Source organism: Suricata suricatta, chromosome 2 (genome assembly GCF_006229205.1).
Source record: "Suricata suricatta isolate VVHF042 chromosome 2, meerkat_22Aug2017_6uvM2_HiC, whole genome shotgun sequence".
Lineage (NCBI taxonomy): Eukaryota > Metazoa > Chordata > Mammalia > Carnivora > Herpestidae > Suricata > Suricata suricatta.
This window is the reverse complement of record NC_043701.1, coordinates 63,377,077-63,400,585: the sequence shown is the minus strand read 5'-3', so window position 1 is coordinate 63,400,585 and position 23,509 is coordinate 63,377,077. Positions and strand designations below refer to the sequence as shown.

The following is a 23,509-nucleotide window of genomic DNA, read 5'->3' as shown; positions in this document are numbered from 1 at the left end:
TTGCTTTCATTTCCCTTGCCTTTGGAGATGTGTCGAGTAGGAAATTGCTGCAGTTGAGGTCAAGGAGGTTGTTTCCTACTTTCTCCTCGAGGGTTTTGATTGTTTCCTGTCTCACATTCAGGTCCCTCAGCCATTTTGAGTTTATTTTGTGTATGGTGTAAGAGAGTGGTCTAGTTTCATTCTTCTGTGTGTTGCTGTCCAGTTCTCCCAGCACCACCTGCTAAAGAGGCAGTCTTTTTTCCATCAGATACTCTTTCCTGCTTTGTCAAAAATTAATTGGCTGTACATTTGTGGGCCCAGTTCTGGATTCTCTATTCTATTCCATTGGTCTATGTGTCTGTTTTTGTGCCACAGGCCAATACCTCTTATGAACATAGATGGAACAATCCTCAACAAAATATTAGCAATGTGAATCTTTCAAATACATTTTTAAAAAATCACTCACCATGATCAACTGGAATTTATTCCAGGGATACCAGGGTGTTTCAATATGCACAAATCAAGTAATGTGATATATCACATTAATAAGAGAAAGCATGAAAACCATATGATCTTCTTAATATATGCAGAAGAAGCCTCTGACAAAGTACAGTGTCCACTCATCAAACTCGCAACAAAGTAGTTTTAGTGAGAACATAATAAAGGCGATATATGAAAAACCCACAGAGAGCATCATACTCAATGGTAAAAAACTGAGAGCTTTTCCTCTAAGATCCGGAACAAGACAAGGAGGTCCACTCTTTCCACTTTTACTCATCATAGTACTGGAAGTCCTGGCCACAGCTATCAGACAACAAAAAGGAATAAAAGGCATCCAACTTGGTAAAGAAGAAGTAAAATTTTCACTATTTGCAGATGACATGATTCTATATATGTAGAAAATCTGAAAGACTCCACCAGAAAACTGCTAGAACTGAAAAATGAATTCAATAAAGGTCAAAGGATACAAAATTAATATACAGAAATATGTTGCATTTCTATACACTAATAATAAAAAGTAACAGAAAGAGAAATTAAGAAAACAATCCCGTTTACGATTGCACCAAAAAGAATAAAATACCTAGGAATAAATTTTTGTAATTTTTTTAATGTTTATTTTTGAGAGGGAGAGACACAGTGCGAGCAGGGGAGGGCCAGAAAGAGAGAGAGAGACCCAGAATCTGAAGTAGGCACCAAGTTCTCAACTGTCAGCACAGAGCCTGATGTGGAGCTTAAACGCACGAACTGTGAGATCATGACCTGAACCGAAGTAGGATGCTCAATCAACTGAGCTACCTAGGTACCCCAAGCCACAAATAAATTTAACTAAGGAAGTGAAATGCCAATACTCCAAAAAACTATAAAACATAGCTGAAAGAAGTTGAAGGTGACACAAAGAAATGGAAACACATTCCATGCTCATGGATTAGAAGAACAAATATTGTTAAAATGTCCATACTACCCAAAGAAATCTATCAAATTAGCACAATCTTCTCAAAGTACCAACAACATCTTTCACAGAACTAGAACAAGTAATCCCAAAATTTGTATGGAATCACAAAAGATCACAAATAGCCAAAGTAATCTTGATAAATAAGAATAAAGCTGAAGTTACCACAATCCCAGATTTCAAGGTATACTGCTGTAGTCATCAAAACAGTATGGTACTGGCACAGAAATAGACTAACAGATCAATGGAATGGGATAGAGTCTGGAAATAAGGCAATGTTCATATAGTCTATTACTCTATGACAAAGAAGCCCAGCGTATCTGGTATTTTTAAAAAATCATCTCATAACCACATTACATGAAGCAACCATCTTAGAAATTCCCTTGGTAAAGACTTAGAGATGTTTAGCCTCAGTAATAAATAAATACATATGAATGAAATATAACTTTTCCCTCACCAAATTGCGAAGAATACAAAATAAAACAAAATCCCAGAGTTGGCTAGGAGATATAAAAATGATCTTTCTGAAATAGAGCTGGGGGGTGTGTATTTTGGCACTGCATATGTTTTCTGGTGTTGATTTGTATCAAAAGCCTGAAAACTTGGCATAATCTTTGTCTCAGCAGTCCCGCCCTTGGAAGTTCTGATTCTTTAAATGTATACAAAGGAAACAATAATTGATAAGGGCAAAGATTTAACCACAAGAAAGTCCACAGTGTTCGTAATTGAGGTGATGAGAATTTGGGCCACCATAAACAATACAAAAATATCTATATGACAAAATACTATGCAGCAGTTAAAAATGATGATGCCATATGAACACTGGGTGTTGTATAAAAGTGTATTGGTTTCTACTCCTGAAACCAATATTGCACTGTCTGTTAACTAGAATATAAATTTTTTAAATGATATCATAAAAGTAATGACATGGAAAAATGTTTCTAATATCGTGAAATTGTATGACCTATTTCTCTGTATGTATGCCTAGAAAATAGACTGGAAGAAAATACACCACACTTGATCTTAGCCAAAAGGCCGAGAAGCGATAGGAAGAAAATACACCAAACTGTCATGTTCGTCTCTTGCTAGTATGAGATAAATGATTTTAATTTTATTAGATTTGCCTGTTTTAAATTTTCTATCATAAATTTGTTAGTTACATTGGCACATGGAGCAATTACAGAAGAAAAAGCTAGGAATTTTTCACAAAAATGACACAGAAGCAGCATTCTAGGGCAGCACATCCACTAGAATTTGCTACAATGCGGGGCCCCTGGGTGGCTCGGTCGAGCAAGCGTCTTACTCTTGATCTTGGCTCAGGCCATGATCTCCTGCTTCTTGAGTTCCAGCCCTGCATCAGACTCCATGCTGACAGCATGGGATCTGCTTGAAATTCTGGCTCTCCCTCTCTCTGCCCCTTCCTACTTGCGCGCTCTCGCTCTCTCTCTCTCTCTCTCTCTCTCTCACTCACTCAAAATAAATAAACTTAAAAAAACAAAAAGAACTTGCTATGATGCTAGAAATGTTCTATATCTGTACTGTGGAATGCAGTAGACATGTGGCTGTTGGGTACTTGAAGTGTAGTTAGTTCACCTGAGAAACTGATTTTTCCTTTTAATTAAGTTAAATTTACAGAACCACCTGCAAATAATGCCTACTGTATTGGACGATGGGATCCTATGACAGATTGGCACAGCACAGAGAAAAGATTAGCAGACCTGGTTCAATGTGGGAAGGGCTCTAGGTCAGACAAGATCTGAGACGATCAGTTCCCATTGAAATTAGAATGCCCATCAGTTTACTAGGAGAAATTGGGAGCTTATTTCCAACCCTAGTGAAAAAAGTCATAGATGTGTATAATTTAGATGTGAGTTAACTGTAAGGTAAATGATAGTTCTCATTTCATGATGTAGGCTTTTTCTTTATTTGTATATGTGGTTGGCTTTATCTTAATTATATATTGGGTTATTGTCATAAAATTGTAATTAAAGAACTCTTCCAGATTCTGGTAAAGATAGGTTTCTGAACAGAGTAATGTTATCCTAATATTTTAGGCACTATGTTGATATCTAGGAGCAGTAAACAGCACCCTTTTTCAAAAGTTGCTTTTTAAATAGGTTTATATTACTCTGTGTCAGTGACATTTTAGTTTAAGAGTTGAATATGAAGAACTGTCCTATGATGACCTCTGAAAAAATGAAGGATGAAAACAAGACCCTCTCTTTTCTCGTATGTTGTTTTGTGGCTTATGTTTTAAGAGGTATTCTCTTGTAGCCAATGTGTTTAGAAGCTTCCAAAAAATTTACAATCTGTGTTTATCTAGGAAAAAAGTCATAGTTCTTAATTCTTCTTAACCAGGATTATTAAATTTTACAGCATTTAAGGTAATGTAACGATTACACTCTGATGGGAGAATAATGTTTTAAAAATAATGAAAAGATGGCAGAAGCATTCGATATAATTATATAGCCATAATAAAAATTTCAATTAGCCTTTCATCACATCACAATTAACTCTGCATTTAACATTAGTGCGGCCATAGGTTTCACTTGTTTCTTGCTTTTAAAAAATAACATATGAATATTTTTTGCTTTGTTTTGTTTTCACATTAGTCTGAGAAGTTTCCTGGAAAATTAATTAAAATCCAACTAGGTTTTCTAAAAAATAAGCAAAAGGTAGAAGAAGATGTACTTCAAATGATCATAATTCATAATTTATATTAGTTATTGATTGCTGTGTGACAAATTAACCCAAAACTTTACCACTTGAAACATGTATTAGTCACACGGTTTCTGAAGGTGGGGAATCTAAGAACAGCATAGCTGGGTGGTTCTGAAATGGGGGGTGTCGCGAGATTGCAGTCAAGCTGCCCACCAGAGCTCCGGTGATCTGAAGCCTTAACTTGAGCCTCTAAGTGGAAGATCGACTTCTAATATGGCGTTGGCAAGAAGCCTTAGTTCCTTACTGGGTTTTGGCAGAAACGGAGGCCTCAACACATGGATCTTGCCACGGGGCTGCTTGAGTGTCCTTTTTACATGGCAGTTGACTTCCTCTAGAGTTAGTAATCCAAAAGAGAAAGCCTGAAGCCTCAGTGTCTTTTATGGCCTAACCTTGAAGTCACATAGCCATACTTGTGCCTTATTCTGTTCATGAGAAGAGTCAGTAAGTCCCACCCGTGTTCAAAAGGGAGGTAATGAAGCCACAGGAATGTGTGTACTCACGTTAAATCAAAGCATCCATGAAACGCAAATAGGAGAAGGCAAAGCCACACTTAGAACCTGAATAGAACTTACATGCAAGGTGGTCCACAGCCAAAGGTCAGATTTGCATATATTTTTCTCCCCTTGTTTCTTGGAGTTGTATTAGGCAGTACTTGTAGTTTGATGCCTGACACATTTTTCCCACGAAGAATGTACCTTTGTGAGATCAAAAGTCAAAAAAAATGTATGCTACCCTCTGTGTTTTAAGATTTCTCTGAAGCTCACTGTGAAAGAAGGACTCAAAGAAAACTCAGGTGGTCTCTCAACTCAGAAGGAAGAGGGGCCACAAAGGACATGAGTGGGTCCTCTGCAGCTTTGGTTTCCCAGGTGGAGACTTTGTATTTGCAGTAACCCCTTGCCCTCTGCGCTCCCCTTCCTGCATCCTTCCCCTGGGTGATTTCATGCAGTTCAACTCCGCTCACAGTTTTGTCACCAGCCCGACTTCCCCCTGATCTTCAGACGTGCACGTCCAGCTGTTCAACATCTCTGCTGCTTTGAGTAACTGGCTTCTCAAACCTACCCCATCCAAAGCAGGATGTGTCCTTCAGAGTCACAGGGCAGGAGAGAAGCAGCGAGAGAGGGATGCAGGGCCCCGAGCACTAGATGCTCCCCTGACAGCGGGCCCTGTTTCTGCTCACACAGGGCCGGTGCCACGGCTACTCAGTTGGCCTGTGTCCGCTGTTGGCTGTGCCACTGCCTGTAGGTGGGTAGAGCTGTATCTCCTTTGGCAGCAAAAGTAATTTCCTAATTGGGCTCCAAGCTGAAAACAGATTTGCCCTATTTAAATGTCATAGCATCCATGGATGTGACAGCATGCATCATCCCATCATCCCTCGTGGGTAGGAATGCTTGCCAGCACCAGACCGCTCATTCCTTATTTATACCCAGGATTACAGTGTGTGGGTCATGAGCAAGTATTGTGACTGTGTGTTCTAGGGCACTTGAAGTCCTTTCACACACCCCACATACCCCTTTCTATCAAGCCCTACCATGAATTAGTCATGCCTCAATGGCCTTAATAGTAACTTCCCCTTCAGGACCTAACACCACTCAAGTCCTTCCAGAGAAGTTGGACCAGAGACCTGTTGTAGGTTTGGGTTCATAGTTTGATAGGAAAGGGTATTTACATTACAGAATTACACATTACCAGGGACAACTTCATAAGAGATGCTTACTGTCATCTCTGAGAGACCGTTGCTTGGAAGAACCAAGCACAACAACAACAACAAAACCCAAACAGATACACTTGATATGATGGAGGTGAAAGAAGACAAGAAGGGAAGCTTGGGGGTTCTCAGGAAGGATGAATTCTCCCTGAGAGCCAGAGCACAGGAAGGGAAACATCTGAAGGAAGAAAAGTCAGTCTGGTTTTAAATATTTCTTGAATGAATGAGTCACTGGCTCAATGCATAGAACTATATAGTCTCAATTGAACCTCAACCAAGCTTAAATCTTTCAAATATTGCTATTCTGTATAGAAAAGGAAAGGGGCACATGGGTGGCTCAGTGGGTTAAGTGTCCAACTCTTAGTTTTGGCTTAGGTTATGATTGCGCAGTTGGTGAGTTTGAGCCCTACATTGGGCTCTGTGCTGACAGCTCAAAGCCTGGAGCCTGCTTCCAGTTCTGTGTCTCCTTCTCTCTCTGCCCCTCCCCTGCTCACACTCTGACTCACTCACTCTCTCTCTCTCTGGCAAAAATAAATAAACATTAAAAAAAGAAAGAAAAGTAAATATATAGAGGGCACTTGGGTGGCTCAGTTGGATAAGTGCCTGACTTGATTTCAGCTCAGGTCATGATCTGATAGTTCATGAGATTGAGCAAGTTAAAAAAAAGTGGTAATTATATGAGGTAAAGGATGTGTTAACTATCCTTATTGTATAATCATTTATCAGTATATACTGTTAAATAACAAAAATGTGAGTAAATTTTAAAGATCTACTTGGCTTTATTAATCTATTCCTGAATCATGCAGCATCCCATCTAGCTAGTAGAGGGGAGCTCCAGGGGGCTACAGAAAAGGAAAGGTTTTTAAAGGTAGAGAGGGAGTAGATAGAGGCAAATTATTAGCAAAGAATCCATTGTTTTAGGCAAGGTCACCCTCCTAAGGGGAAGAGTAAATTTCCTAGTCCTGACTAGGAAATTCCCATGTTGACTGGTTAAAGGTTACATTTCTGGGGGTTTGGAACTGCAGTTAGGCTAGCTATTAAGTCTTAATTTACAGACTTGGGGCCTTAACCTAAGTGACACCATTTTGGATCTGTGGTTTTCTTTTTTAACAATATGTGTATCAAATCATTACATTACCCACTTTAAATTTACACAATGTTGTATGTCAATTATATCTTAATAAAGCTGGTGGAAAAATATGAAGAAGGAAAAGAAGGAAGGAGGGAAGAAGGGAAAGAAAGAAGGAAGGACGGTGAGGGAAGGGGAGAAACATTATCACATTTAATCCTCACAGAGTCTTGTTTACCCTCTTTTACAAATAAGGATATTGAGGTTATAGAGGTTAGACCACACAGCTAAAAAAGGATTTGATTCCCGCATGTATTCATTCAACAACTATCATTCTTCTAACCTTAAAAAAACAGTACTGGGGTACATATAGACCAGATCCCACATATGTGGTCCCGGTTCAGATTCTCATACATGTCTATATAATTGTATATAATACTTAAATAGCTCAAGGTAAATCCGGATTCAAGTTAAATCCCATAAAGGATTTGGAGATACTGTGTACAATTAACTGGGTGTACGGATGATATTAGTTGCTGCTTTTCAAGATAAATTGGTGGATTAGCAAACTACTAGTTACTAAAAAAAAAAAAACCCTTGAAAATATAATGAACTACATAATTGCCAAGCATTGTTATTAGCAGCCTAACCAGTTGTGAGAAATAATTGAGTAGGCTACTGTGTTTTACAAGTCTTTTTCACACTCATTTTAAAACAGCCAGCAAAATAGAAAGGTACCGTCCTGTCGATTTTGTATTAGCTGTGTGACTTCACACTAGAGACGCCCCTCTGTAAACCCTCAATCCTCAAAGTGGCATCCACAGAGCCCGGCACAGCTTCGCCTGGGATTTTGTTCTATTGCCGAATCCAGGTCCCACCCCAGATCCACTGATTCAGAATCTGCATTTTAAGATTCCCCAGGTGACTCACTGATATACACTGAATTTGGGAAAGCACAGCTCTGGGTCTCAGTGACCTCACGTAGTAAAGTGTGAGACTTCACGTACCCCACAGAGCACCTGCCAGTGCTCAGTAGAATTTGTTCTTTATGCCCGAAGCTCCTAACCTTGAAGCCTCAGGAAAGACCAAGTATTCTGGCACTGCAGGGTCAAGGTGAGGGTCTGGCTTTACAGGGTCCTGGAATGCCAACCGGAAAAACCATTCTGGAGATAAGTATGCCCCCTCCCTCTGCCTAAGTGTGTATTTGCAAGTTTATTTTTATCCGCTGAATGGCTGAGCCATTGTTAGAATTTGATTGTGTCATGTGCTTTGACATTGATTTTAATATGCAACAATTTGAATTCAAGGTCCTTTTCAGATGCTTTTTTTCTTCTGATGGTGCTTACTTCCATCTAACTATAAAAGTAATATATGCTTATTATAGTCAAGTTAGAAAATGCAAACCACTGCTGCAGACAAGTGTGGTTTGTCTTATTTCAAGTAAAAGTGGGATTATACAAATGAATTTTGTGACCTGATTTTTCTACTTGTCCTGAACACTTTTCCACATTATGTTATTTGAAGATAATTAGATGGATCTCTATTATTTAATTTTGTGACTGTATCAAAATTTAACCACTTCTAATTGAAAAGTTATATAATTTCTTACTTGAGCATTTAAATTGTGTTATGATGAACAATCTTGTTTGTAGCTAATGATTTCTTACTGTTGGTTCCACCTAAAATTTACTGAGTCAAAGGGTATTTGATACCTTTACTTTGATACATAGTGTATCAGTTCATGGTCCCAAAAACAGTTTAATTACTAATCTAAGTACAAAGCCAACTAAATCTAGAGTTAGTGCACGTTTTTAAGTTTCTACTAATTGAGGGCAATATAATGATAGGTAATTATTTTGATTTGCATTCTTTGTGTCTTTGTAAACTTCAATAGTATTACCAACAAAAACAAAAACAACTATCAAAATTCCTCATCTCCTTTATATGGTCAACTAACCTATGACAAAGGAGGCAAGGATATACAATGGGGAAAATACATTTCCCTTAAATAAATGGGAAAACTGGACAGCAACATGTAAAACAAGGAAGCTGGACCAACCACTTTCTAACACCATACACAAAAATAAACTGAAATTGGATTAAAGATCTAGAGTGCCTGAGTGGCTCAGTCAGTTAATTGTTTGTTTGACTCTTGATTTGGGCTCAGGTCATGAGTTCAGGCCCCAAATCAGATTCTGTGCTGATAGCATGGAGCCTGCTTGGGGTTCTCTCTCTTCCTCGCTCTCTTTCTCAAAATAAACTTTTAAAAATGCATAATGACCTAAATATGAAATCTGAAACTCTAGAGGTCCTAGAAAAGGACACAGGCATAATTTTTCTGACATCAGCTGTAGCAACCTTTTCCTAGACCTGTATCCTAAGGCATGGGAAACAAAAGCAAAAGTAAACTCTTGGGACTGTATCAGAACAGAAAGCTTTTACACAACAAAGGAAACTATCAGCAAAACAGCCTACTAAATGGGAAAAGATATTTGCAAACTGTACATTCTATAAGGGGTTAATATCCAAAATATAGAAGAACTTCTACAACTCAACACCAAAAAAAAAATATATATATATCCAATTAAAAAATGTGCAGAGGAACTGAATAGATAATTTTCCAAAGAAGACATACAGATGGCAAACAGATATAGGAAAAGATGCTCCAAGTTGCTAATCATCAGGGAAATGCAAATCAAAATCACAATGAGATATCACCTCCCACCAGTTAGAATGCCTAAAATAAAAAAAGACAGGAAATAACAAGTGTTGGTGACACTGTGGAGGAAAAGGAACACTCATGCTTTGTTGGTGAGAATGTAAGTTGCTATAGTCACTTGGAAAACACTATAGAGATTCCTCAAAAAGTTAAAAATGGAAATACCATATTCTCCAATAATTTCACCATTGATTATTTACCCAAAGAAAATGAAAACACTAATTCAAAAGGAAACATGCACCCCTATATTTATTGTAGCATTATATACAATGGCCAAGATATGGAAGCAACCCAAGTGTCTGTCAATAGAAGAATGAATAAGGAAAATGTGGTGTGTGTTTGCGTATGTGTGTGTATCACATGTATATGACAGTATACTACACACCTATAGAAAAAGATGAAGTAATGCCATTTGAGACAACGTGGATGCACCATGTTTAGAGGGTATTATGCTAGGTGAAAGAAATCAGTCAGAGAAAAATATCATACATGGAATCTAAAACAAATGAATAAAGAAAAAGCAGAATCAGACCTATAACTGCAGAGAACAAATTTGAAGTTACCACAGGGGAGGACTGTAGGGGATTAGGCAAAATGGGTGAAGGGGAAAGGGAGATATAGTCTCCAGTTGTGGAAGGAATAAGTCATGGGAAGTCAGAGGCACAGCATAAGGAACACAGTTGATAACGTCGCAATAGTGACGGAAAGGACAGATGGTGACCACACTTGTGGTGAACATAGCATAATGTGCAAATTTGTCAAATCACTAACGTGTACACCTGACACTAAGGGAACATTGTGTGTCAACTCTACTGAAACTTAAAAAATGTGTTTTAAGAAGCCTTTATAAACAAAATATTCCACATGTTTATTTCAATTTGGAAAGAATTGACATTTACACAATATTCTGTTTATCCAGGATCTTGACATTCCTCTCTATTTATTCAAATTAAATACTTCATCAATTTTTTTTTGGTTGGCTTTTAGTATATGCTCCTGTTATTGACAGATAACTAATTCTCTAATGTCTGTGAAAATGCATATCTACATTTAGGGGTAGAATTTAGCCCTCTCTGCCACATAATTTAAAAAATGCCATGATTATTTTTTAAACTTTAGTTTCTGGAATGTATCATTAGTTACCAACTTAATTCATGCCTCTGGATTTATGTTTTGCTTCCTATCAGTTTCCTTTCATTTCATATTGTTGTAGTACTAAAATTAATTCATGTTAAAGAATATTTTCCTACTTAAATGACATTCAAGCTGAATCATCCAACCCTCATATAAATAATGAGTAATATAGATCAGAGTTTTTTAGAGCTGAGTCTCAGAACCCTCTCTCCCAAGGGACTTTCTTACGTGAAGATGATGAGGAGGGGTAAGATTTTGGATGCCCCTCCCCCAACCCAACCTCCAATCTCCCCATCAATTGGCCCAGCTCAGAGCTCAACACAGGCTCAGCTTTTTAATTATTTTTCATACCATGCACCTGATTCAGATTTCTTTTAAACAAAAGATAGTGTAGCTAAAATAAATAGAGGGGGATGGAATGGAATGGAATGGAATGGAATGGAATGGAGTGGAATGGAATAGAATAAAATAGGATAGGATAGAATAGGATAGAATAATAGATGCCATGTGAAAGAATCAGATTCTTGCTCTTTGAAACATCTTTAATATTCTTCTGAGGGAGATATTGGGCAGGGACACATTTTCAGTGGAACTTTTTAATCTATTTTATAGCCAAATACTAACAAAGATCTTCCACCTTACAGCTAGAAAGTATAACATGGCTGGAACATTTCTGTTTTTAGAGCTTGCAGCTTTCCTGGTTGGTTAAGATTATATAATGCTCACCCCATCCAGAGATGGCATTTGAATACAAGAAGACTTACAAAGAAGGCACTTTAAGCCAAGTTCCCAATTCAATAAAACTTCTTATGTAATCTTTTCTGCAAACAATAGCATAGCAGGCGGAAGTCTTACTCTGCAACACTGCTATAATAAATGTCACATTTCTGTTCTCTCTCTAACTCTAATTTGGTCTACCGTGAACCCCAACTGGTAGGAAATTTTACCTCATTCATTATGGGGCTTCTCTCACCAGAGGTAAATGAACATCCCAAAGGTTCTTACAAGGTCCAGAACTGGCTCCAAGGGCTTTCTAATCAAAGTGTCAGCTTTTTCTGTAAAGGGCCAAATAGTAAATATCTTAGGCTTTTATGGGCCATACTGGTCATTCTTTTTTTTAATTTTTTTAATGTTTATTAATTTTTGAGAGAGAGAGGGCATGAGCAGGGTAGAGGCAGAGAAAGAGGGGGAGACACAGAATCTGAAGCAGAGGGAGAAACAGAATCTGAGCTGTCAGCCCAGAACCCAATGTGGGGCTTGAACCCACAGACTGTGGACTGTGAGATTATGACCTGAAACAAAGTCAGATGCTTAACTGACTGAGCCACCCAGGTGCCCCCATACCTGTCATTTTTGCACCTGCTCTGACCTTATAGAAACCAGCCATCCACAAGAAGCACATGAACAAATGGAATGTAGTGTGTCCCCATAAAACTTCATTTATGGACACGAAATTAGAACTTCATGTGATTTTCATGTGTCATTGTGTCGGAGAAACCTTAGTCCCCCTCCTGTGTGTCTGCTTCACACATATCTACCACACTCCCAACACTTCTGACACCAGGTGTGTGGGGTTTTCCCACACCAAGCAATTCTGTGACACCAGCTGGATGTCCTACAGTGTAACTCAAATCTGAGGCTGGGCATCAGATTCTACAGATGAAGGGCTTAGTCCCATCACACTGTCCCCCACCCCACTTCAGATGCCAATCACAGTCCACATTGTCACCAGTGCTTCTGACCGACTGGTTATAAATCAGAGGTTCTCAACCCCCTCTTCAGGTTCAAGTAACTTGCTAGAGTGACTGGACTCAGGAAAACAGTTTATTTACAAGTTTATTCTAAAAGGATGTGATAAAGGATATGGATGAACTTCCAGGTGAACAGCTGGGTAGGACACAGTGTGGGGCAGAGCTCCGAGCTTCCATGCCCTCTCCCTGTGGACCACTCCCCTGGGCCTCCACGTGTTTACCTACCGGGAAGCTCTCTGAACCCTTGGACTTTTCAGGTTTTTGTGGAGGCTTTATTTCTGGAGATATGATGGATCACAAGCTCCCTTTCCAGCCCCTCTCCTCTCTGGAGAATGGGGGAGGGGGGCCGACTGAAAATTTCAAGCTTGCAATCATGGTTTGATCTTTTTGGTGACCAGCCCCCATCTGGGAACCCACCAAGAGTCACCTCATTAGAGCAAAAGACACTCCTATCACCTGGGAAATTTCAAGGGATGTAGGAACTGGGGTCAAAAACCAAATACTAGAACAAATGATACTCCCAGTGCTCTTATCCTTTAGGAAACTACAGGGTTTTAAGACATCAGTGCCCGGAACAGGGGGCAGAGACCAATATATATTTTTTCTGTTATCTTGCCATCATAAGATATTATTCTTTTGATTTCTTTTCAATCATTTATAAACATACAATTTATTCTTTGCTCCCCAGGCTGTGAAAAAGTAGGTGGCAACCCATATGATTTTCTGACTCCCACTGTGGTCGTCTGTCCACACTGGATGCCACTGATACATGTTCAGAGGAAAACCAGGACCAGCAGGGGGAAGCCGACCGAGCTTAGACCTGTCTTGCTCCTACTTCTTAGACAATTTGCATCCTTTTTGGAAAACTCGGGAGTTAAGGATACTCCTGATCTACACCACTCATGGCCCTATTTTCCCACTTTTGTTGAAAGGAAAAATGGTAGTCATTGTTTCTTTGACAGCAGTAAAAACAAAATATGAATTGATCATCTGAAATGATCCTGTCTCTCTGGGTGCTTTTTAGAAACAAAATAGGTTATCATTTAAAGAGAAACTCATTTGCTTATTCTTGTGACCACTGAGTAAAGAATTAGATACAGAATCTTAGAGGGACGCCTGGGTGGCTCAATCGGTTAAGCATGCGACTTCGACTCAGGTCATCATCTTGCTGTCCAGGAGTTTGAGCCCTGTGTCAGGCTCTGTGCTGACAGCTTGGAGCCTGGAGCCTGCTTCAGATTCTGTGTCTTCCTCTCTCTCGCCCCTCCCCTGCTCATGCTCTCTCTCTCAAAAACAAACATTAAAAAAAAACTTTTTTTAAACAATGCAGCTCTAGTTCAGCTGTTCCTTTTTTCAAATAAAGCCTACCCCAGAGAGATTCAGTGACTCATAAGAAGAAATCATTCAGGAGCAGTAGCACAACCCAAACCGAGACACTCTTTGTTCTCTTCCACACCATCTCCTCCATGATGCATTTTTCTTGGCTTTCTCAATTAACTAGATTATTAGGTCAGAGTGCAAGAGCACCCAGGAGTCAGCCCTACAGGCGCTCGTCATGGGATGCCTCCAAAAGATGTAACCAGGTACCTGTAGCCACAAGAGATCAACCAGGCATCAAAACTGAAGCACCTTCTGCCACCAAGATTCTGTTCATTCAATGAGAGACATTCGGTAGTGTTGAGACCATAGAGCCTGTGACAGACACATTATGCGTGGTCACTTCTTAGACCTGCCCAGTGAAGTTGCACGTGTCCCCCCATGGAGATCAGTTACTCCGTGAGGCTCACTGTTGAAATGAACACCTAGGTGAGGAGGGATGGAGAAAATGGATAGCAAATCCAAGCAAGACTGGAGGCAACATTGCAGCCAGATGATTCCATTTTAGCTTGAAAAATAGAAAAACCACTTAAGTAACCATGGTGTTGCAGAGGAAAACGGAGGCCTCTAGTGTGTGTGTGTGTGTGTATTTTAATGTGTATTTATTTTTTGAGAGACAGAGACAGAGCATGAGTCGGGGAGGGACAGAGAGAAAGGGAGACACAGAATCCGAAGCAGGCTCCAGGCTCTGAGCTGTCAGCACAGAGCACAAAGAGGTGTTCGAACTCATGAACCGCTAGATCATGACCTGAGCTAAACTTGGACACTTAACCAACTGAGCCACCCAAGCGCCCCAAGTGTGCTTTTTAGCCAGAGAGGGAAAGGAAAGGAAGAGAATAGAAGCCAATCCTGTCTTTATTCAAAATTAGAAGGGTCCTTTCTGAAAGGACTTTCTGTTAGATGGGTACTTTCTGAAATTTCTAGTTGAGACAGTAAATTTCTACTTGAACTCCCTGCACAGCATGCTGGTTAGGGCCTTGTCCCTCTTTGGAGAAGAGTGGTAAAGTGCAGTTCCATACACTCAGCAGAGTGTACGGAACGTTCTGTTTCATCTTCAAGGCCACGGTCAGAATAAATTTCTCCATGAAACTGGTATGGTCAGAATTGACCAGGCAGTACCTATGAGTGGCGATCATCATGCTCTTAGCCTCAGGGTTAATACTTTCAGCTCACCAACTGCTGGGTCCACAAAACATCTGCTCCTTCCTGGGTAGCCAGCCCTCTCCAACGATTTCAAAGAATAATCAGGTACATATTAGACAGAGTCAGTCTTTGCCATCATCTTAGGCCCCAGGCTCACTTGGTCTCTGCTTCCAGGGCCTTGATTCTAAGTCGAGAGTCCAAATACCATGACAGATTCTCAGCAAGAAGATTCTCAAGTGGCTTATGCATTTAAGATATAAATGGGCACACCTTGCCAGATTCCCTGATAGTTACGTTGATTCTTAAGTGGGTAGAGCATGGCTTGCCCTATTGAATCAAGAGTCGTAGTGATTAGGAATCTGGTAAGCATGGAAATTGTATCAAGAGAAAAAAGTTAGGAAGTAGTCCTTTACACAGAAGTACACAAGAAGTAAGTACTCAAGGATTGGTGAGATTCTATTTCAGAATGCTTATTTATGTTTTTCCCTCTTGTATTTTATATAAGCCTCCTCTTTTTATATTATGGGGGGGTCAAATTCTTGGCTCTTGATTTTCAAAAGCCTAATTCCTACCATGCTTGGCTGGCTTAGTTAGAGGAACTTGTGACTCTTAATCTTTTCATGAGTTCAGGGCCCACATCGGGTGTAAAGATTACTTACATACAATATGTATGTCAGTACATAAATAAATAAATAAATAAATAAATAAATAAATAAATAAATAAACAAATAAATAAATAAAACCTAAAAAAATAAAATATAGCCTAATAAAAAAATAAAGCCTAATTCCTGGCATAAGACCAAAGATTTAGAACCTTATGTTATAAACGTAAGGTGCTCCCAGAGTACGAGGGGGGTTTAGGAGAGCAAAGGTGGTCCCTAAAGAGAAGTCTTGTTTCCCCATCCCCACACCCACCCCCAGGGCCACATCTCTGGCAGAGCTGTGTCGAAATCTCAAAGGGCACAGGGCCAGCAGGCACCTGGCACCACAGCCAGCATAAGGAACAGCTGGGTATCTAGGCAGACAGGCCCCAGACAGCCTCCAGGGTTCCCTTCCGCATCCTACACCACCTCGTGCCAGGTAGGAGTAGAGAAGTAAAACTCACTGCGACACCGGGGTGTGGGAGCAGTTGTGTTATTCCCAGGCACCAGATCGGGGTAGCCCAGGACAGAGAGCTGGCCACGCTGAAGGGCGTTGCCATTGGATACAGGGTGTATATAAAGTTCCCCACCTGTGCCGGCCGCTGAAAGCCTGGACATCTGCACAGACACCAACATTGACAGGAAACTCAGGACCGAAGCTCTGTAAGCCTACCTGGAATTTAAACAAAACCCAAGAGTAAGGAGGGATCTCCCAACAGAATGGGAGATAGAAATTCAGTTCCATTAGAGAAAAATACAGGAAGTTGAGCTTCTTACATACCTGAATGTGTGATCTGAGATGCTTAATAACCACACACAAAATTAGGAATTCGTTTATGTTCTACATAAATTAGCAGGTAGGTAGTTCTGCTCATAATGGAAGGAGTGTTTGCCTCTCTGTGTTCTGAAAGAGCAAGGGCTGTAAAAATTGTTTTAGGATTTTTTAACATCTAACTGAGGTGTCATAGAATTTATACAGGTGGTCTATGCATGCATGCTCCAATGGGGGCAATATCAACTTACAGTGGTTTCTGTTCCTCTCACAAAGGGCTACAGTGCATAAACATTACAATTTTTTAGGAGGCTGATTAGGAAAAAAATATCTGAAAATGCTCCTTGGAGGAGAATAATGAAAAAACAAAGGTTGAAAAACACTTGTCTACTGTACTATGGAAGCCTTGGGAACCAGATTTAATGGTCTTAGCCTAAGTACATCTATAAAACACTTATTGGGGCGCCTGAGTGGCTCAGCCGGTGGGGCGTCTGACTTCGGCTCAGGTCATGATCTCACAGTCCGTAGGTTCGAGCCCTGCGTCGGACTGTGTGCTGACAGCTCAGAGCCTAGAACCTGCTTCGAATTCTGTGTCTCCCTCTCTCTCTGTCCCTCCCCCACTCATTGCTGTTTCTCTCTGTCTCAATAATAAATACACATTAAAAACTTTTTTAAATAAAAAAATAAAAAACATTAAAGGCACTGTGCAATTATAGTGAATTTAACATAGTTAATTTGCTTATTCAATAAAAACCTTAATCCCTCGCTCTTTTTATTTCTTTTTCTGAACGTGGACGTGGTGGTGATAGAAATCTTTAAATAAAGGTTTATGGACATGATGTCAATGGAGAATTAAAAATGTAGAGTTCTGTGGATGTCTACCACCACCACCCCTCCCAAGAAAGGAAAAGGAAGTTTGTCAGGTTTTTAATCAAATGAGTGAAGGAATTTAACTATGCTGATACAATAGCATTGCCCCTAGATGAGCCATCCCTATTTAAGCAGAACTACAAGTGTTACAATAAAAGACGTTAAGCAGCAAAGACACAAGAAGACAGATGATAATCTAAAAGGGTAGAACCTTATCTTGGGTCTCCTAAATTTTTGAGTCCTCAGTATTGTGGTAAGAGCAGCTAGCTGGTGAGAAATATTGATGAACCAGAGCAAATATCCCAATTTGTAAACAGGGCTAAAGAAGCTGCTGAGACCAGGAAATTCGAGAGCTTTGCATCTGGGCGTTTCTTATCTGGAAGACTGACACATTGTCTCTGCGGGGTGAAGTCCATGCGGGTGAAGTAAGGTGACAGGTGGAATGGCAAGTGTCCAGAGGAGATTTACCATCCACCCAAGGGACCTACAAGCAGAAGCAACACATTTACTAAATCCAGTGTATATCTAGCCTAGAAAGACAAGGCCAAGCAAGTAAGCAGTCGGGCTGGAGCTGTGTAGAAAGCTGGTACAAAGGCGGAAGGCTGTAGCAAAAAGAATAAACATATTTGGGTTGACATCCCCACTCCCCCACTTTGTTACTGTGCGTGCCCTTTACCAGAGGATTTCAGTTCTGAGCTTCAAGCCTCTCATTTGTAAACCAAAACTAATCCCTACTTGCAAGATTGTTTTGAGGATTAAATGAGTATACACTGCAAAGAAGCAGTGTCTAATAAGTACACTCAGTAAATGGGAGCTTAAATAAAGAGATGGGTGAAAGTTTAGAAGGACAAAGTGGAAAAAGATAAAATGTCACTAAGTCCGACATGTGTATGGGCATGTGTGCGTTTACTTCGTAAACTTCATCAAAGTTCACCTCACAAAGGGTGGGCTAAGGGAGTGAGAGGGAAAGTCTTAGAAGGAAAGGTATAGACAAGTGGAAGCCCTGCTTCACCATCACTAAAGAAGAGGACTAACTGCAGCAAGAATGGAAAAATTCAAGGTCATGCCACAAAAGGGGAAAGAAATTGATGGCTCTGGGGATTTTTTAGCACTGAGAAAATGGGTGTCCGTGCAGAGTTCTAAACCAGGAATTTGCTGTGGAGTTTGTGTTTGAGATTTATGAAAAATAAATGCATAGGAGCAAACAGACTCATTGAAGAGGGGTTTCACAGCAGAGAAATGAACTTGCAAACATGGCCCTAATTAAGAATGGATGAATAGGAACTATAGGGAAAGACAAATGTGGTCTAAGCTCTATCAGGTGGGGAAGGTAAAATGAAGTCACTCATCATTTTATCCCTTTGTTAGAAACAGTGCCTATCAGTAGTCCAGAGGAGAGAGTAGTAATTAGTCACTCAGGGTAGAATTTCTACCTAGAAAGTCAAGGAGACCTTCAATGACAAGGAAATAGTTGTCAGGAAAATATCATCTCCAAAAACAAAGGCAGGTGCTGCCATTTAAGAAGAGATAAGCTCTGAGCAGAAGACTGATTGAGCAAACAGTTCCCATGCTTTAGACAATCTATATAATAACTTAAAATTTATTTCAAATTGGCAGATATACGAGGAGGGTCACATAATTTATATGTTGCAAGAATCCCCATGGAAGGAATTGAGCAAATATACTGCCTGAAAGTATTAATAGCACATATTTAAAAAATAAATTATAGAGCGATGTTTCCTGCCAAAAGGAGATTTATGGCTTTCTTAGAAGCACCAACAGAACAGAAATCAGATTTGCTATATATTAGGTTAAAGAATATAAGTATAATAATTCATTTGCCTTTTCAAAAATAATAAGTAGCATCCTTTGGCGATTGGGATCGTTTCTCCATATCCGACTTCAGAAGGACAACAAAACTGTAGAGCCAAGCTTTTATTTTGAGCATTTCATCTAACTTCTCTTCTTAATTGAGTTTTACCCTGGTGCTGATTCAATATTTATGTTTCCAAACATGAAGGGAAAAAAGCCAGTTTGTCAGTTCTTTAACGTGAGCCCACAGAACACCGGCAACTGGGAGAATACTCAGTTAATGAATTTGTGTCCTCGGGATCTGGTGGGAAGCCGACAGATGTGACAGCGTATTGATTCCTTCTGAAATCCTGTTTTGCTTTTTATAACTTCCATTTAAATTCCCATCTTTACCGTGGTTGTATTATGGGTTTCTTAATCCCTGGGTGATGGTTTTTGTGTTCTTGAAAAGAAAAAACAAACTACGCTAAATAAGGTGTAAATCCTCACCCAATACCATGGGGCTTTTGTGTATCACTCTCAAAATACCAACTCATGTGCTTGCTTCCCCGGCCCCATTCTAGGCAAGCTCTTGATCTAGAACAGTGTTCCGTGAAATGTTTCATGGGGCTTTTGTGACATTTTGCTTCTGAAGTTTCTGCCATCCTTTTGAGTAAGTGCCAAAAATACATATGCTAAAATTCAGATGTGTAAAAACAATAAAAGAATAGCTTTCATTTTCCATAACTGACCATATCTTGCTTCTATTCCCGCTTAGAGGCAAAAACTAAAAACAACAACGAAAATGTCACAAACTTACCAATTAAGGTTTATCATGCCTCTTTATTAAGCCTTTCAAGAGTTGTCTTAGACTCTTTTGTGTCTCAGTCAATTTAGAATTTAAAACCCAGTAAGGACCAAGAGCATAAGTAACAACAGAAAAAATCGGTAAGTTGAACTTTATGGAAATTAAGACTTTTATGCATTAGAGGACATAACCAACAGGTAATCCACAAAATGGGAGAAAATATTTGCAAATCATGTATCTGATAAGAAACTGATATCCAGAATAGATAATGAACTCCTACAACTCAACAACAAAAAAAGCAAATAACCCAATTCAAAGATGGGCAAAGACATTGAATAGACATTTCTCCAAAAAAATATACATGTGGCCAATAAGCACAGGAAAATATGCTCAACCTCACTAGTCATTAGGGAAATGCAAATTAAAACCACAATATCACCTCATACCCATTAGGATGGCTACTATCAAATAAAGCCGGGGGGACACATGGGTGGCTCAGTCGGTTAAGCATCCAGCTCTTGATTTCAGCTCAAGTCATGATCTCAGGGTTTGTGAGACTCAGCCCCACACCAGACTCTGCACTGACAGCATGGAGCCTGCTTGGGAGTCTCTCTCCCGCTCTCTCTGCCCTTCTCACACTCATTCACTTGTGCATGCTGTCTCTCTCTCTAAAAATAAATAAATAAACATTTAAAATAATAAAGCCTGGGTGGCTCAGTCAGTTAAGCGGCCAACTCTTGATTTCCATCAGATCATGATTTCACAGTTTGTGAGTTCAAGCCCCACATCAAGCTCTGCCCTCACTGTGCAGAGCCTGCTTTGGATCCTCTCTCTCCTGTCAGGCCCTCTCCCACTCTCTCTCTCTTAAAGATAAATAAAGATTAAATTTTAAACAATAAAGCCAGAAACTATCAAGTATTGATGAGGATGTGGAAAAATTAGAACTCTCGTACATGGCTGGTAGGGATATGAATGGTATCATTTCCCACAAAAACTTATACATCGAATTACGATGTGGTCCAGCAGTTCTACTTCTGTGTAGATTTAAAATATGCATACCAAAAAAATGAAAGCAGAGACCTGCACAGGATTTGTACACCCATGTTCATGGCAGCCTTCTTCATAATAGTTAAAAGCTGAAAGTAACCCAGCTGGCATTGAAAGGTGAATGGACAAAGAAAGTGTGGTGCAGGGGTGCCTGGGTGGCCCAGTAGGTTAAGCATCTGACTCTTAATTTCTGTTCAGGTCATGATTTCACAAATTTGTGAGATAGAGCTCTGCATCAGGCTCTACCCTACCCTGGGCATGGAGCCTGCTTGAGAGTCTCTCTCTTTCTTTCTCTGTCTCTCTCTCTCTCTTGCTCTCTCACTCTCTCTCCCTCTCTTCCACCCCACTCTCTCTCTCCCTTTCTCTCTCTCCTCTCTCTACAAAAAAAAGGTGTAAAAAAGAAAATCGAGTATACATACAATGCAATATTATTCAGCTTTAAAAAGCAAAGAAATTTTCCCTCGAGACCTTCTTTGAAGAGGGTTTTTGTCGTAAATGGATGTTGTACTGTGACCATATCTCAACTTAATAAAGGGCTTATATGAAAAACCCACAGCCCACATCATAGTAATTGGTGGAAAAGCTGAGATTTTTCCCTAATGTCAGGAACACGGCAAGAATAGCCCCTCTTACTACTTTTATTCAACATAGTACTAGACGTCCTAGCCACAGTAATCAGACAACAAAAAGAGATAAAAGTATCCACATTGGTAAGGAAGAAGTAAAAACTTCACTATTTGCAGTTGATATGAATACTATACAGAGAAAACCATAAAGACTCCACCAAAAAAACTGCTAAAACTTATAAGTGAATTCAGTAAAGTTGCAGGATACAAAATCAATGTACAGAAATCTATTGCATTTTTATGTGCTAACAATAAAGCAGCAGAAAGTGAAATTAAGAAAACAGTCTCATCTACAATTACACCAAAAACAATGAAATACATAGAATAAATTTAACCAAAGAGATAGAAGACCTGCATACTGAAAACTGTAAACACTGATGGAAAAAAAATTGAAGATGATGTAAAGAAATGGAATGAGATTCCATGCTCATGGATTGGAGAAACAAATACTATTAATACTACCCAAAGCAATCTACATATTTAATGTAAGCTCTATCAAAATATCAATGGCATTTTTCACAGAACCCCAGCAAACAATCTTAAAATTTGTATGGAACCATAGAAGACCTCAAATAGCCAACACAATCTTGAAAAAGAAAAATAAAGTTGGAGGTATCACAATTTCAGATTTCAAGTTATATTTCAAAGCGATAGTAATTAAAACAGAAATGGCATGAAATAGACATGTGGATCAATAGAATAGAACAGAGAAGCCAGAAATAAACCCAAATTATATGGTCAGTCAATCTTTGACAAAGCAGGAAAGAATATCTAATGGGAAAAAGAATGTCTCTTCAACAAATATTGTTGGGAAACCTGAACAGCAACATGCAAAATAATGAAACTGGATCACTTTCTTCTACCATCCACAAAAATAAACTCAAATGGATTAAAGACCTAAATGTGATACCTGAAACCATAAAAAATCATAGAAGAAAATGCAGGAAGTAACTTCTTTGACCTTAGCCATAGCAACTTGCTTCTATATATGTATATGCATGCTGTTATTAGGTGGGGTATCCTGACTTAAGGAACTCTGGCCACACTGCTTCCAGCATTATACTATCTTCGGTGTGTTCTCCGGCAGTTTCCTATCTCCCTGTGGTGAGTAGGCCCCCCCCTCAGCCGTCAGGTCTCATGAGTGTGCTGAGATCAGCTGCATTCACCATTCATTCCCAGTCTGGGTGTCTACTCTTCAGTCCTTGGCTATAAAGACATTTTGCCCCTTGCTGCCATGCTCCCCCCTCCACCGCAGGAAGACCACTAGTCAGCATCTTTAGGCATATTCCATATTCTCCACAAGTGAGGACTATGTAAGATCTACATGCTGTGGGGAATTAGTAAGAGCTGCCCTGAGTCCTCTCGACATCAACAGGCCAAACCACCATTTCATTTTCTCCTTTCCCTTCCCAGTATTACCTGAGAGATGATCAGCAAAGAAAATACTGGTCACCTCTGTTTTTAGATTTCATTTTAGCTTAGCTGAATTTTCCATAAATCTCTGCCCACCTAACCCCTTTGACAAAGGCCTGGATTGGTGGGGCCACTGAGTTTATGAGGGACTTAGTCAGGGACTTTACCCTTTTCTCATTGCCCATGAATGGCTGCCTATCCTGATCCCACCAACATGAAGGGTTTTTCACTCCTGCCCTGATATGGGGGGAGTGTACATGACTTCTTACATGACATATTCTGCAAGCACCATCCAGTCATCTGCACTTTGTCCATTGGTTGACTCTAAAGGTTGAAAATGTCTGAGCTGCCTTTATGTTAACATGACTTGCAAACGTGCTTTTGTCTTGGGTCAAATGGTATGTTTGATTGTATTTCCTTCCTCTGTGAGTGACTCAAAGGAGAGTGTTTTTAACACAGAAATAAATGGATTCACTTTTTTTGTTTACATTCCATC

General features: G+C 39.7%; 1 protein-coding gene and 1 pseudogene across 3 annotated transcripts in view; one reads left to right on the top strand and one right to left on the bottom strand.

The window, feature by feature from the left end:
- The window catches only part of LHFPL3 (LHFPL tetraspan subfamily member 3), a 556,172-nt gene that overhangs the window by 337,695 nt on the left and 194,968 nt on the right, over positions 1-23,509 (top strand). The gene's annotated exons all lie outside the window — the stretch shown is intronic.
- Positions 2,274-2,476, bottom strand: LOC115286062 (annotated as a pseudogene).